This window comes from Pinus tabuliformis, chromosome 4_1 (genome assembly GCF_031772625.1).
Source record: "Pinus tabuliformis cultivar Carrire ecotype Pingquan chromosome 4_1, CPIR1, whole genome shotgun sequence".
Taxonomy (NCBI): Eukaryota; Viridiplantae; Streptophyta; class Pinopsida; order Pinales; family Pinaceae; genus Pinus; species Pinus tabuliformis.
The window spans coordinates 944,967,268-944,978,268 of NC_142303.1; the positions used below are offsets into that span (position 1 = coordinate 944,967,268).

General features: G+C 39.4%; 1 pseudogene; it reads right to left on the reverse strand.

Moving 5' to 3' along the window:
- Window positions 1–9,628: 9,628 nt before the first annotated feature.
- On the reverse strand, window positions 9,629–10,801 carry LOC149179253 (putative glutamate carboxypeptidase LAMP1 pseudogene; annotated as a pseudogene).
- Window positions 10,802–11,001: the final 200 nt, after the last annotated feature.

Genomic DNA, 11,001 nt, shown 5'->3' on the forward strand with positions numbered 1-11,001 from the left:
GCAGCTTTCTTGGGGTGCACCTGCCGTAGCCGTTGTCGTACCAGTTTGACATCTGGATACATCTTAATTTCATGTTCAACTATGCTCGAGTCAATGCCTAGCATTTTATCATATGACCAAGCAAAGACATCATTGAATTCACGAAAAAGAGCGTTATATATTTCTAGTTCTGAAGGAGAACAAGATTTTCCGACATGAATGTTCTCTACAACATTTGTCTTGGTCGAGATATTTATGGCGATAGTCTCTTCAATATTGGACAAGTTTTGAATCCACCGTGTTTATAGTATTTGATAGAAAATAAAAAACTGAGGGATGATGAAGGTCACTAGGAGTATCTTCTTTGTAATCCAGAAGATGGGAACGATGGTGGTAATATTCCCATGGTGCCCCGTCAATCATCATTGACTGAACAATTCCTCCATCTGTATAATGTACTTATGACCAAGGATCTGAAGGGGTACCATATTCCTTAGACGTATCTATCCAAACGCTTGATGAGCGTTCATTTGGGTTTGCCTCCCATGCCGAAAACATTGATTGCTACAAGATTTCTATTGGGCTTGGAGGCAATACCTGCAGATGATCCGTTTTTATATCGTTTTTAGAGATCTTTTGAATAGAAGATATCATATTGCAGGTTCCCACTGTTGCCACTTCCGCCATATTGATTGGAGGTGGTAGGGAAAAAGTCCCTATTAATATAGGGTCTTTTAGTGGGCCTACTTTGATATTTTGAAGCGAGTGAGGGCTTCCGTGGATCATCGGAATGCTTCCCGTAACTTGTGAACTGTTGGGGAGAAATGTCTGTTGGTCAACGATTGTAATTCCTCCTTGAAAGGGAAATGCAATCTTCCTGAAGTATGTCGACACAACGGCTGCCATAGCATATATCCAGGGCCTTCCCAGTAGGATGTTGTAATCGAGGTTTCCATCAATTACTTCAACATCTATTTCTACTATTTTTCCCCCAAGTTCAACTTGCAAGTTACTTAAAATCCCATATGGGGTGTATGTTCGTCCATCAAATTCTTTTAATGTTGTCGAAGATCGCGACAAGGGTGGAGATCCTAAAGTTTTCCAGCAACTCATCAACATAATACATGTGGATGCCCCCTCATCAATAATTGTTCGATGAACAGTTTTGTTGAGGGCTTTCACTTGAATAAGGAAAGCTAGTTGAGCTAGTAACTGAGGGTCATATCCTTTGTGATTAAAGGACACAAGATTGGAATCCGTTGGGTCAATCCCACCTATCGCTGATAATAAAGCCTGCTTTTGAGAGGGGCAATTTTGCAGTACCTCAAGTGTCGACATAGCGGATGGCGATTGGGCCAGATCCTCCACTATATTATAATGTTGTGCTGCTCTGGCACAAGGATTAAATGTCGATTTGTGTACTACTCCCTTTGGCGGCTTTATCGTTAGTTCAGGAATGATGGGTGGCACAACTTCGGTCGAAGTTGTTTTCGAACTACTGGGTTGATCATTGGCCTTGTTGTCCGATAGCTGTGGATTCGCGTAATCTTTATTCCTTGTCAATATCAAAGCATCGTTTTGCTGCTTTGAAACCGACAACATTAGCACTTAGGACGGGGAAGCATTGTCACTAGCAACCAGATTTGTTCCTGGATTTGGAAATGGATCAGTCAATACTGTCGAGGTTTTTGAATTCTTGAAGAATTTTCTAAGCTCAGCTTTATACAGACATTCTCTCGTCCAATGATCCTCATCACATATTAGGCATGGACGATTTGGTTTCCTATCTCCAGAAGGGTTTGCAGAAGATTTTTCAGGGGACGACTCTTCCTATTTCTTCTTCTTCCCTTTCTTTTTCTTCTTGCCTCCTGGTTGCTTGGTTTCTTTGCCTTTGTTAGTCAATATGGCATTTACTTTTGAGGCGAGAAGTTCTTCATTCGCATTTTGACCTGAAACTGTACGGGCCTTTTTCGACTTAGCCTTTACGGCTTTTGTGCTGGTCGTTCCTATCACGCCGTCCCCAGCATGAGAGTCCTTGTTTGATTTAGGAGAGGGAGGAACAGAAAATTCCGGTCTAGGAGCATCAAGGATTTTATCGTAGAGTGTGCCAAACTGAGAATAGATTAAGTCTAAATATTGCGCACGAGCAATTACTTGCTCTTCAGTGATGACTCCTCCCTTTGCCACATCTTCCGTAATAGAAGGTAACAACGACTTAATAAACCATTCAGCCAACAGTTGATCAGGAACATATGTTTTTACCATTCTACGATGACGTCGCCACTCATGAATGTGATTGGATATGTGAGTGGTTGTCGTTTGCTTGAAATTGGTAAGAAGCTCTGTTCCCATTTCGTACCTTATGGGTAACTGAAAATGGGTTAAAAAGGTTGTGGCTAGGGTACTAAAGTTATCAAATGAAGCTCTAGGAAATTCGATATACCATTTTGCTGTTGGACCAGTTGACGTTCGCTGAAAAAGGCGAAGCCTGATCGAATCATCATTTAGAGTGTTAGATAAACACCACAGGTGAAAGGTCATCACATGATTCGATGGGTCTTCACCCTGATTTCCATTAAATTTAGGAATATCTAACGGAAGTTTATGATGAATCGCTGGCCACCAAGGGGCGTAAGCGACTGGATCGTTTGTTAGCCGGTTTAGATCTGGTAACTCTAAAGTTGCCACGAAGGGCAACTGTTGATTCAGGTTCGGCAAAGCGTACCTAGGATAAGATGGGATTGCTTGAGCAGTGGGTCTTTGCGTACCAGCATAGTGCATTTGATGCTGATAACTTTGATAAGGTTGATGGGCATAACCATTATGAAATGGTTGATGTTTTCCATTTTGAATATATAGCTGCCCATTACTTGCAAAGACTTGGTGCTAAGATCCTTGGTAAACATGTTGGAATTGTGGTTGTTGATATTGCACCAGCCATGGTTGTGAGACCATGTGCTGTTGCCCAATACTGGCTGTTTGACCAAGATGAGGGGTAATGGTACCCGTTTGAGCCTGGGTCACTTCAGTTAAGGAGCCACTAACTGATGATTGTTGTGGCGTTGCAGGGACAAGGGGATGTTGGATTGCGACCTGAGAGACTTGAGGTTGGCATACAACAGGTAACGCTTGTACTTGAAACACCATCACAATAGCCGGTGTAGTGGGGATATTTGACATAGGCATACTTTGTTGCATTGAGTATACAACTCTTTGTTGTTGAGGCAGTATTGGTATCCAACCACTGGATGTAATTCCAACATAACCTGAATTCTGTTGCGAACTCTTATATGTTTGACCTCCCGGAGGCGACAATGAAAGGGCATATTTCCCTCCATACGGTGGTAATCCGGTGCTTAAGGGAATTATTTGTCTTTGAGGACCGAACTGCTCAAATTGACATTGTGAAGGATCAATTTTCTCAGACTCAACATAAGAGATTCTAGATATTATTCCGGATGAACAAACGGGAACAGACCATATCGTCGAAACAGCCCCTGGATGGATCCCATCCAGTGATTGAGAGCTAGTTACGATAGATGGAACGCCAACGAACATTGTCAGAGTAGCAGTGGGAAGTTCTGCCACTGCTGTGTCAGATGACATAGTCCTAGATGTCGATGGTTGTTTAGACATATCTAGTCTATCCAAAAGGTTTCCTAGTGATTCTACAGGGACTTCCGATAATGGTAGACTAATTTCTGATGAAGAAGGATATAGAGTGACCCCTACTCCAGATTGCGATGGAGTACTAGATGGTGGATCCTCCACAATATCTTCTATAGCAATCAAACCGGGTGGAAGAGGTAGACTGTCAGGTCTGTAAAATATTTTCGGTGCCGAAGAAGGTATAGATTCTGCAGCGACTGATGTTTGGGGAACAACACCTTCCAAATCAGCTATGGATGGAGTCGGTTCAGGTATAGAAGTGTTTACCCTCACACTAGGATCAGTTCTACTGTCCTCTCGTGGCTGTGGAACTTCTTCTGTAAAGGCAGGGGTACCAGAAATGTTTGGAGTAACCAGAGTCTCCGAGGGTGTCAGAACACTTGTTCCAACCCGACTAGGGGACTTTGAGCCGGTTAAACGAGTTCGCTTTGTCCAGAATAGTTTTGATTCTGGGGACAAAGATGGTTGACTTGTAAGTCTCCGTGAACGATGGGGTTTCAATTGACTTTCTTCCATGATTGCGGATTACTCGATCAACTAAAAATAAAGGGGAAAATGTTTTCGAATTAAATGAATTTTAGACGCTTTGACACAACTTGTTTTTTCAATTTTTAAGAGTCGAGAAAAAACAAAAGATGACTCTAGTCGCCTTCGATTTTTAATGAGCCTGAAGTGACAAGTGCTTAGATGGACCTTTTACTTTAAGGAGTCTGAAAAGGAACGAAAGAGACTACTCTGGAAATCTAGATAGAGGGATTACCAAACCAATCGCAAAACTGTAGAATACCTTTTACGGTATGGCATTCAATCTTCCCGAATGGTGTGTTCAATGCATTGTGATCGATAGGGCGCCAGACACGGCTTCCTATGGATAAAGGATATAGCCTATTGTGGTATCCCAATATACTCGACAGTACGTGGGAGCACAACTCCGTACTAGCACTTGTCATCTCAAAGAGGAGGAATCACCCAACCAACAGTGAAAGCGACAGTTACCAGGCTTTACGATGCCGGAATACGTCTCTAGCCTAGACTTCTAGATGTTGTGCGTTAGGTTCCAAAGCGTTTTTAGGTTCATTAAATTTATTTTATAGTTGATCTTTCTTAAAAAATTTCCTTTCAGGTTCACCGCGTGATGTAGATGTACAATTCCTAAAATGCAATCTAATATGATAAACAATCATTTAGTCTTCTTTTTGCAATGAAAATCCTAGCTACTAAAGAAAGAGAGATGATATTCTTTCAACATAGAGCAGAGAGCACACACTAGATGCACTGTCCTAAATCAAACCAACAAGCAGTCTAAATGAAAATGCACATGCATGTATTTGTTTTCAGCTTTCTTAATGTGTGAATGACAAGAAGAATGCTAAGTACAAATCTGAATTATCTTTTCAAAGCGACAGTACTAAAAACGACACTTGCGACACTTTCAAATCAAAAGACGACAGTTCGACTATGCTACTATTTTGTAAAAGAGAACTAAAAATGGCGGAAAATACATAAAAACATTCACAGTTCTTTGCAAAATGGAGGTGGAATGATGGAAAGGAAGGGGGTTTCCACCGTGGTATACTGATCACAGGCAGCAAAACTCCTGAATAGAGCTGAAGAGAGTGAACACAGAAACCAAAATCTGAGGGCAGAAGAGGTCTTGTCTAATCAGCACACCTGCAACACAGGGAAAGTGCGATGCAGTGCACCTACTGCACACGGGAAGTGTGATGCATCCAGATTTCCAAGAGTAAAAGGTTTGATGGTCCAGGGATGAGACTTCAACTGGATTCTGGGTCACAGTTTGCAGCTAAGTTCAGGGATTTAGGCCGGGCAAGTGATGTACAGTAAATAGAAATCACAGGGGCTGATCTAATGAGGTTACTAGAGCCACCACTAGGGCAATTAGAAAGTCTGCAAATTGATTGTTCAGTTTATAAACAAAACCTAGAGATAGACTGAAGCAGCATTGATCTACTTTGCACTTGCGTAGCAAATGCAGTTCGAAGGCTAGCTGGCTTGACTTCAGGCTCCATCTGTAAGTTTATAAAACAAAAAAATATAGACAAACAAACAATCTATTCGCTCCCCAACGGAGTCGCCATTTTGTTATCGAGAAATCTAGTGTCCACTCGGAGCTGCTAGTCCCACTAAGACTGGTAGCTATCTTAGAAACAAACAAACTAAAACTACTTTCGTTTTCCTTTATGAGAAGTAGATAAGAGTGGAATGAAGGACACCAAACTCAGTCTTATGCTTGGTTCCTTGCTTGATTCCTCTCCCTTCTGACAGATCATTGCCGCTTCTCCTTTGTCTACCCAGCTTCAAAGAGCACCTGTGGAATCAAAGTAGCATAATACTATCGAAGAATAGAGATCTACAATCATAAACAATATAGGACCAGATGTATATTGACCACACAAATGCATATATCATCAAACATACAATAATGTGGAGGAAAACTTGAATAGCTTTATTAATATCAAGAATAGCAAAGAGGATTACAACCAATTGTTCTGACCCAGTGTCATCCTCCAGCATGAAAGCCCTTCTTTCACCTCGTGAAAAGCTTAGATCACCCAACACTATGATATTCCAACAAGAAACCAACAACACTTCCTTACAAGATATAAAATTGCAGCCCTTGGATCTCTGGGATGAGGGATCCATATATAGATGATTGTAGGGGGCTGAGTCAGCTTTTGGGATTTTGATTAGTGTCCTCTCCCTGATAGTTCTTGATTCCACTTGGAGATTGATGGTCTCTTACTCATCCCTGGGCGAATTCAGAGAGGCAAGTGTCACAGGAGAAGTTTCTGGAAGATTCCATGATCATCCACATCGCAAACTCTCTTCCATTTGTCCACTCTCGCCCATCGCACCCTACAAAAGGGCTTTTCAGTATGCATCGTACCCTTTTCACTGGGCAGGTGGGATGCATCGCACCCTTAGCACTAAGCAACTTGTATGATCCAGTTTTGACCAGTTCTGAGCAGTTTCCTGTGGAGAACTTCTGGGAGATGATGTAATCAACTGACCTTGTTCCTTTAGGGTATGAAACAACACTTTTAGGGACTTAGGAGCCCTTGGTTTATGGGCATGTTGGATTGGGGTTGCAGTGCCCAAAAATGTCTATAACACACTTGAACTAATTCACTTGTTGTAATACACATATGTTAATGGAAATGTGTTGTATATATTGTTAACGTTGTCTCACTCGTGTAGACTAATCTCCTAGACATCAGACAGACCATCCATGTAAAACTTGTTATAATAATCATTGCACTTGTGCAGACTAATCTGTTGAGTGTTATACATGTTATCTTCTCTTGTGTGTTGTGACTGCCGCATCTGTGTGGAATGTTCCACCAAACGCTATGCATGTCTTGTTGTGTTGTATGTTCCTAGCAAAGTTGGGACTTCTCCCAACTGACTTGGGGCTCACTCTCACCCTCTCTCCCTCTACAGTGAAAGAACCATTGACACAAGTAACACTTACACTCACCAGGCACGTGAACCTCACTTCTCGAAGACAAATCAGACCACTCTCCTGTGCTAACAAGCAAGAGTTGAGGCAGATCTTTAAGATAATGGCAACTGGGCCATCATACCGGATGGGACTCCCACACCAAACAGTGTGAGGTCTAGTTGGGACTTCATACTGGGGTGGTCCCTTGAATGTTGGTGGGTCCAACAACATCAACAAAGGGAAAATTTCTCATGAATTTGTAGAGAAATATAGAAAGAAACCATTTATATGAAATAAATGGTTCTACATTTCTACATAAGCTTCCATACAAAAAAACAAAAAAAGAAACAGGGAGTAAGAAACAAATATGGTGCCCATTCTAGCCTATGTTGGTAAGGAAAGCAGACAGAGGAGAGTGATGAGTGGTTAATGAGTTTGTAGCAAGAGAAAGAAGGAAGAAGATAAAGATCAAGACATCCTATAATATTTGAATTGTCAACAACCTCATGAGCAAGATGCTTATATTAACTAGGGGAGTTTGATGTAGGAGGGTCCCTAGGGATTTGGCAATACTGCATCAACAAAAAAATTTCAGTATAGTTTGTTCTTTTTGTTTTTGAGTCAATATCATCTTAGAGAAAGCATTAGTGTGCAATTCCTATGTTTTGGAAATTCTGAGCGTTTTCACTACATTTGACAATTTAAGGCTTGATAATGATTCTAAGTACAATATTAGGTATACAAAGGCATTCTAGACCATTTCCATGCTTCAGATTTGACCCAATATATCTAAATTTTCTCGAGAATGCATAAACTATAGATAAAAAAATAAAAAAGAGTCAAAGTGGCATTTTGGGATGTTTATAACTTCTATTTGACACAAGGATAGATATACTCAAGACACTAGACATATAATTGCACACAATGTATCAAGTCCTTATTATCATAAGAGAAATATATGCTTCCAAATATTCTATAGCATTGAATACGTCAAGTCCTATTGAAAGTTTTACATCACAATTATAGATTATTAGGAGGTTCACTATTAAAAACAACACACAGTCTATAAACCATAGAATATAGGGCAAACATTTATTAAAACAATGCATAAGAGAAACAAATGAAGTAAAGAGCCTACCTTGTATAGAAAATTACAAAAACATATAGACATGCTTGGCTTAAATAATGTAACAAACCAAAAAGAATCTCAAACCTGAGAAAATTCTTGAAATCAGTTTTAACTATTTATATTTCATACTACAAAGATAGCACATCAACTGAGCATTATTAAGCATTCACTTGTCACTTGTGAATGCACAAGCTTGCATCAAATGTGCCACAACTCTGTGAAGTTTATAATATTTTTGGTGCATAGACCTAGATGAGCCCACCAAATTGTATATAAAAACTTAAAAAGATCAAAGTTTTACAGGATTTATCGATGGACCAGCCAACAAAGAAGTTCTAGAATCTGCAATAGCAGCACAACCCCCAACGCAGAAACCTGCAGTTAAATGTTCATAAAATGCCATCAATATTTTCATAAGGTTCCATAAGAAGTGATCATTTAATCAATTGAATAAGATGAAGGACTCCATGCACACCTGTTGATTGAATATCAATGAGGAAGTCTCCCATATCAAACTAAAAGAAATAACAACATCAAGTTTGAAGAGTAGAATAACCCCATAATGTACTGACCAGTAACTATAATGCATACCAAGAACATGATATGCATGCAGTTAACCTTACCTACAGTCAATCTTAAACATGCAAAACTAACATGATTCTATAACATACCTGCCAGTAACCCTTTCGAGTAACAAGTGTATACTGATGTTCACCCTTGAAGTGTTTAGGATCAACACCGCCAAAGACTATCTCTCCTCCAACTTCCTCATCTGCATTCTTATTCATTCAAAATGAAAAGACTGGTTCTTTGACAAGGCCTTGGCTGACCATGTTATACCCTATTCAAAGCAGAAAGAGTGTTTCAGCCAAAACCAATAAATTTTGTAGAGTAAATTTCCCTAGATTGTTAGAGCATCAAACATTATCCTTCAGAAGCCAACAAAATGACTTAGTATTGGCTAATTATATAAGACAGGTGTTAGCCTCATACATATGTTAACAATCACTAAGTCCAAATTAAATGTTGATTAGGAATTTATTAAAGGGTGTGTGAATGAATAATTCATAAGAAAACATGAAATTATTCATAATGAAAGTATACTTACTTGAGAAGTCTACGTATGACTAAAGATGAGGATAATGAGAGAAGTTAGGGGTGAAATCATACAAAATCAAACTTAGATATTTGTGGAGACATTTACCGAGATATTGTGGAGAAACTTGTGGAGGAGGTTCAACCAATTAGCCAAATTGCTTTTTTGTTTTGAGAACCTCAATTCTATAATATGGGGCCTCATCTTGTGAATTACGTAATCATTATTTGTAAATACAATACATTAAGGCTTAATACCTTTTCTGTCTCTCTTAATTTAAGTTTTTATTTTATTAATGCTCTTTAATTTGTATCAGAGCATTCCATTGCTTACTAGCATTCGTTTGGGTTGCCTTTTGAAGAGATTCAAAGATCGCAGGGAAAGAAGAGGAGCCAGAGTCATTTTCGTTGGTTTCCTCATAAATTAAATGGTTATTGCAAGGTTTTCTTAGAAGTCCCTCTGAGTCTGTAAATGCACGTTCTTCCATTAGTAATTGGTCATTGAAATCTCTCCTTTGAGGTATGAAATATTGGAAATAACTGAATTGCGATTTGATCTCTTGCATTCCATTCTCTTCAATTTTGGTTTCTGAAATAGCTATCCTGACATATGATATTAAGTTGTGTGAAGATGATGTTGACACATGGGGAGGGGTCCCCACAACCTGGAGCTGTGATTCCAGAGTTACTTTGTATAACTAGGGCTCATCATCATAATTCTCGTACTTAAAAGGAAGAATGTCATCATCACCAAGATTGAGTGCAATAATTCCCCAAATTCCTGCCACTGCAACATGTCTGTGAAAGTGTGGGTCTTCGAATTTTTCCATCCACACGTATTTTTCATACAAAGAATGGTATACTGGACAATCATTCCCATAGTAAATTTCTATTGCAGGAACTCCAACGTGCTGCAAGAAAGAAGTAAAGTTTGAGCCTCCTCTGCTTAGTCTACCAATCATAGCTGATTCAGATTTATTGTTAGCTGCAAACCAAGATTCATAGATAGTTTGGGGTGCATAATCAGGATCTACAACCTGCTTGGATTCCTCCATGAGAAGATTATCCATTTTGGGTGTAGCAGACGTAGTGAAACCTGGCCCTACGACTACACAATCCAAATTGACATATGCGACTTCTATTGAGTATAATAAATCATAGTTCTCCTCTACCCACTCTGTGGATCCTACAGATCCATACTCCTCAATGTCCCAGCTACATAACGCTATGGTCCTTCGAGGTTGCCATCATTTCTTGACAAGATTCCCTAATCTCTGAGCAATATCTAAGAGCGTAACAATTCTGCTATTAGGATCGACCGCACCAAATGTCCATGCGTCCCTTTGATTTCTGATCATAACATATTGGCCTGGTTCATCCAGTCCTTTGATTACAACAAATATGTTTCTTATTGGAATAATCGTTTGATTGACTACATAGGTGAAGTTAATGAGAGTTTCATTGAAAGGTGAAGTTTGTAGAATTGGAGTTTGAAGTATTGAAAAAGTGATTCACTTTTTATAAAGTGAATTTATAAATTATTTAATGGAGGGATAATGTATATAATTTGATGCACACGTTCTTAAATGATTTTTTTTTCATATATGAAGTTTAGATTTTGAGGTATATGACTTAAAACTTTAATGTGGAATACAGTTACTTTAGT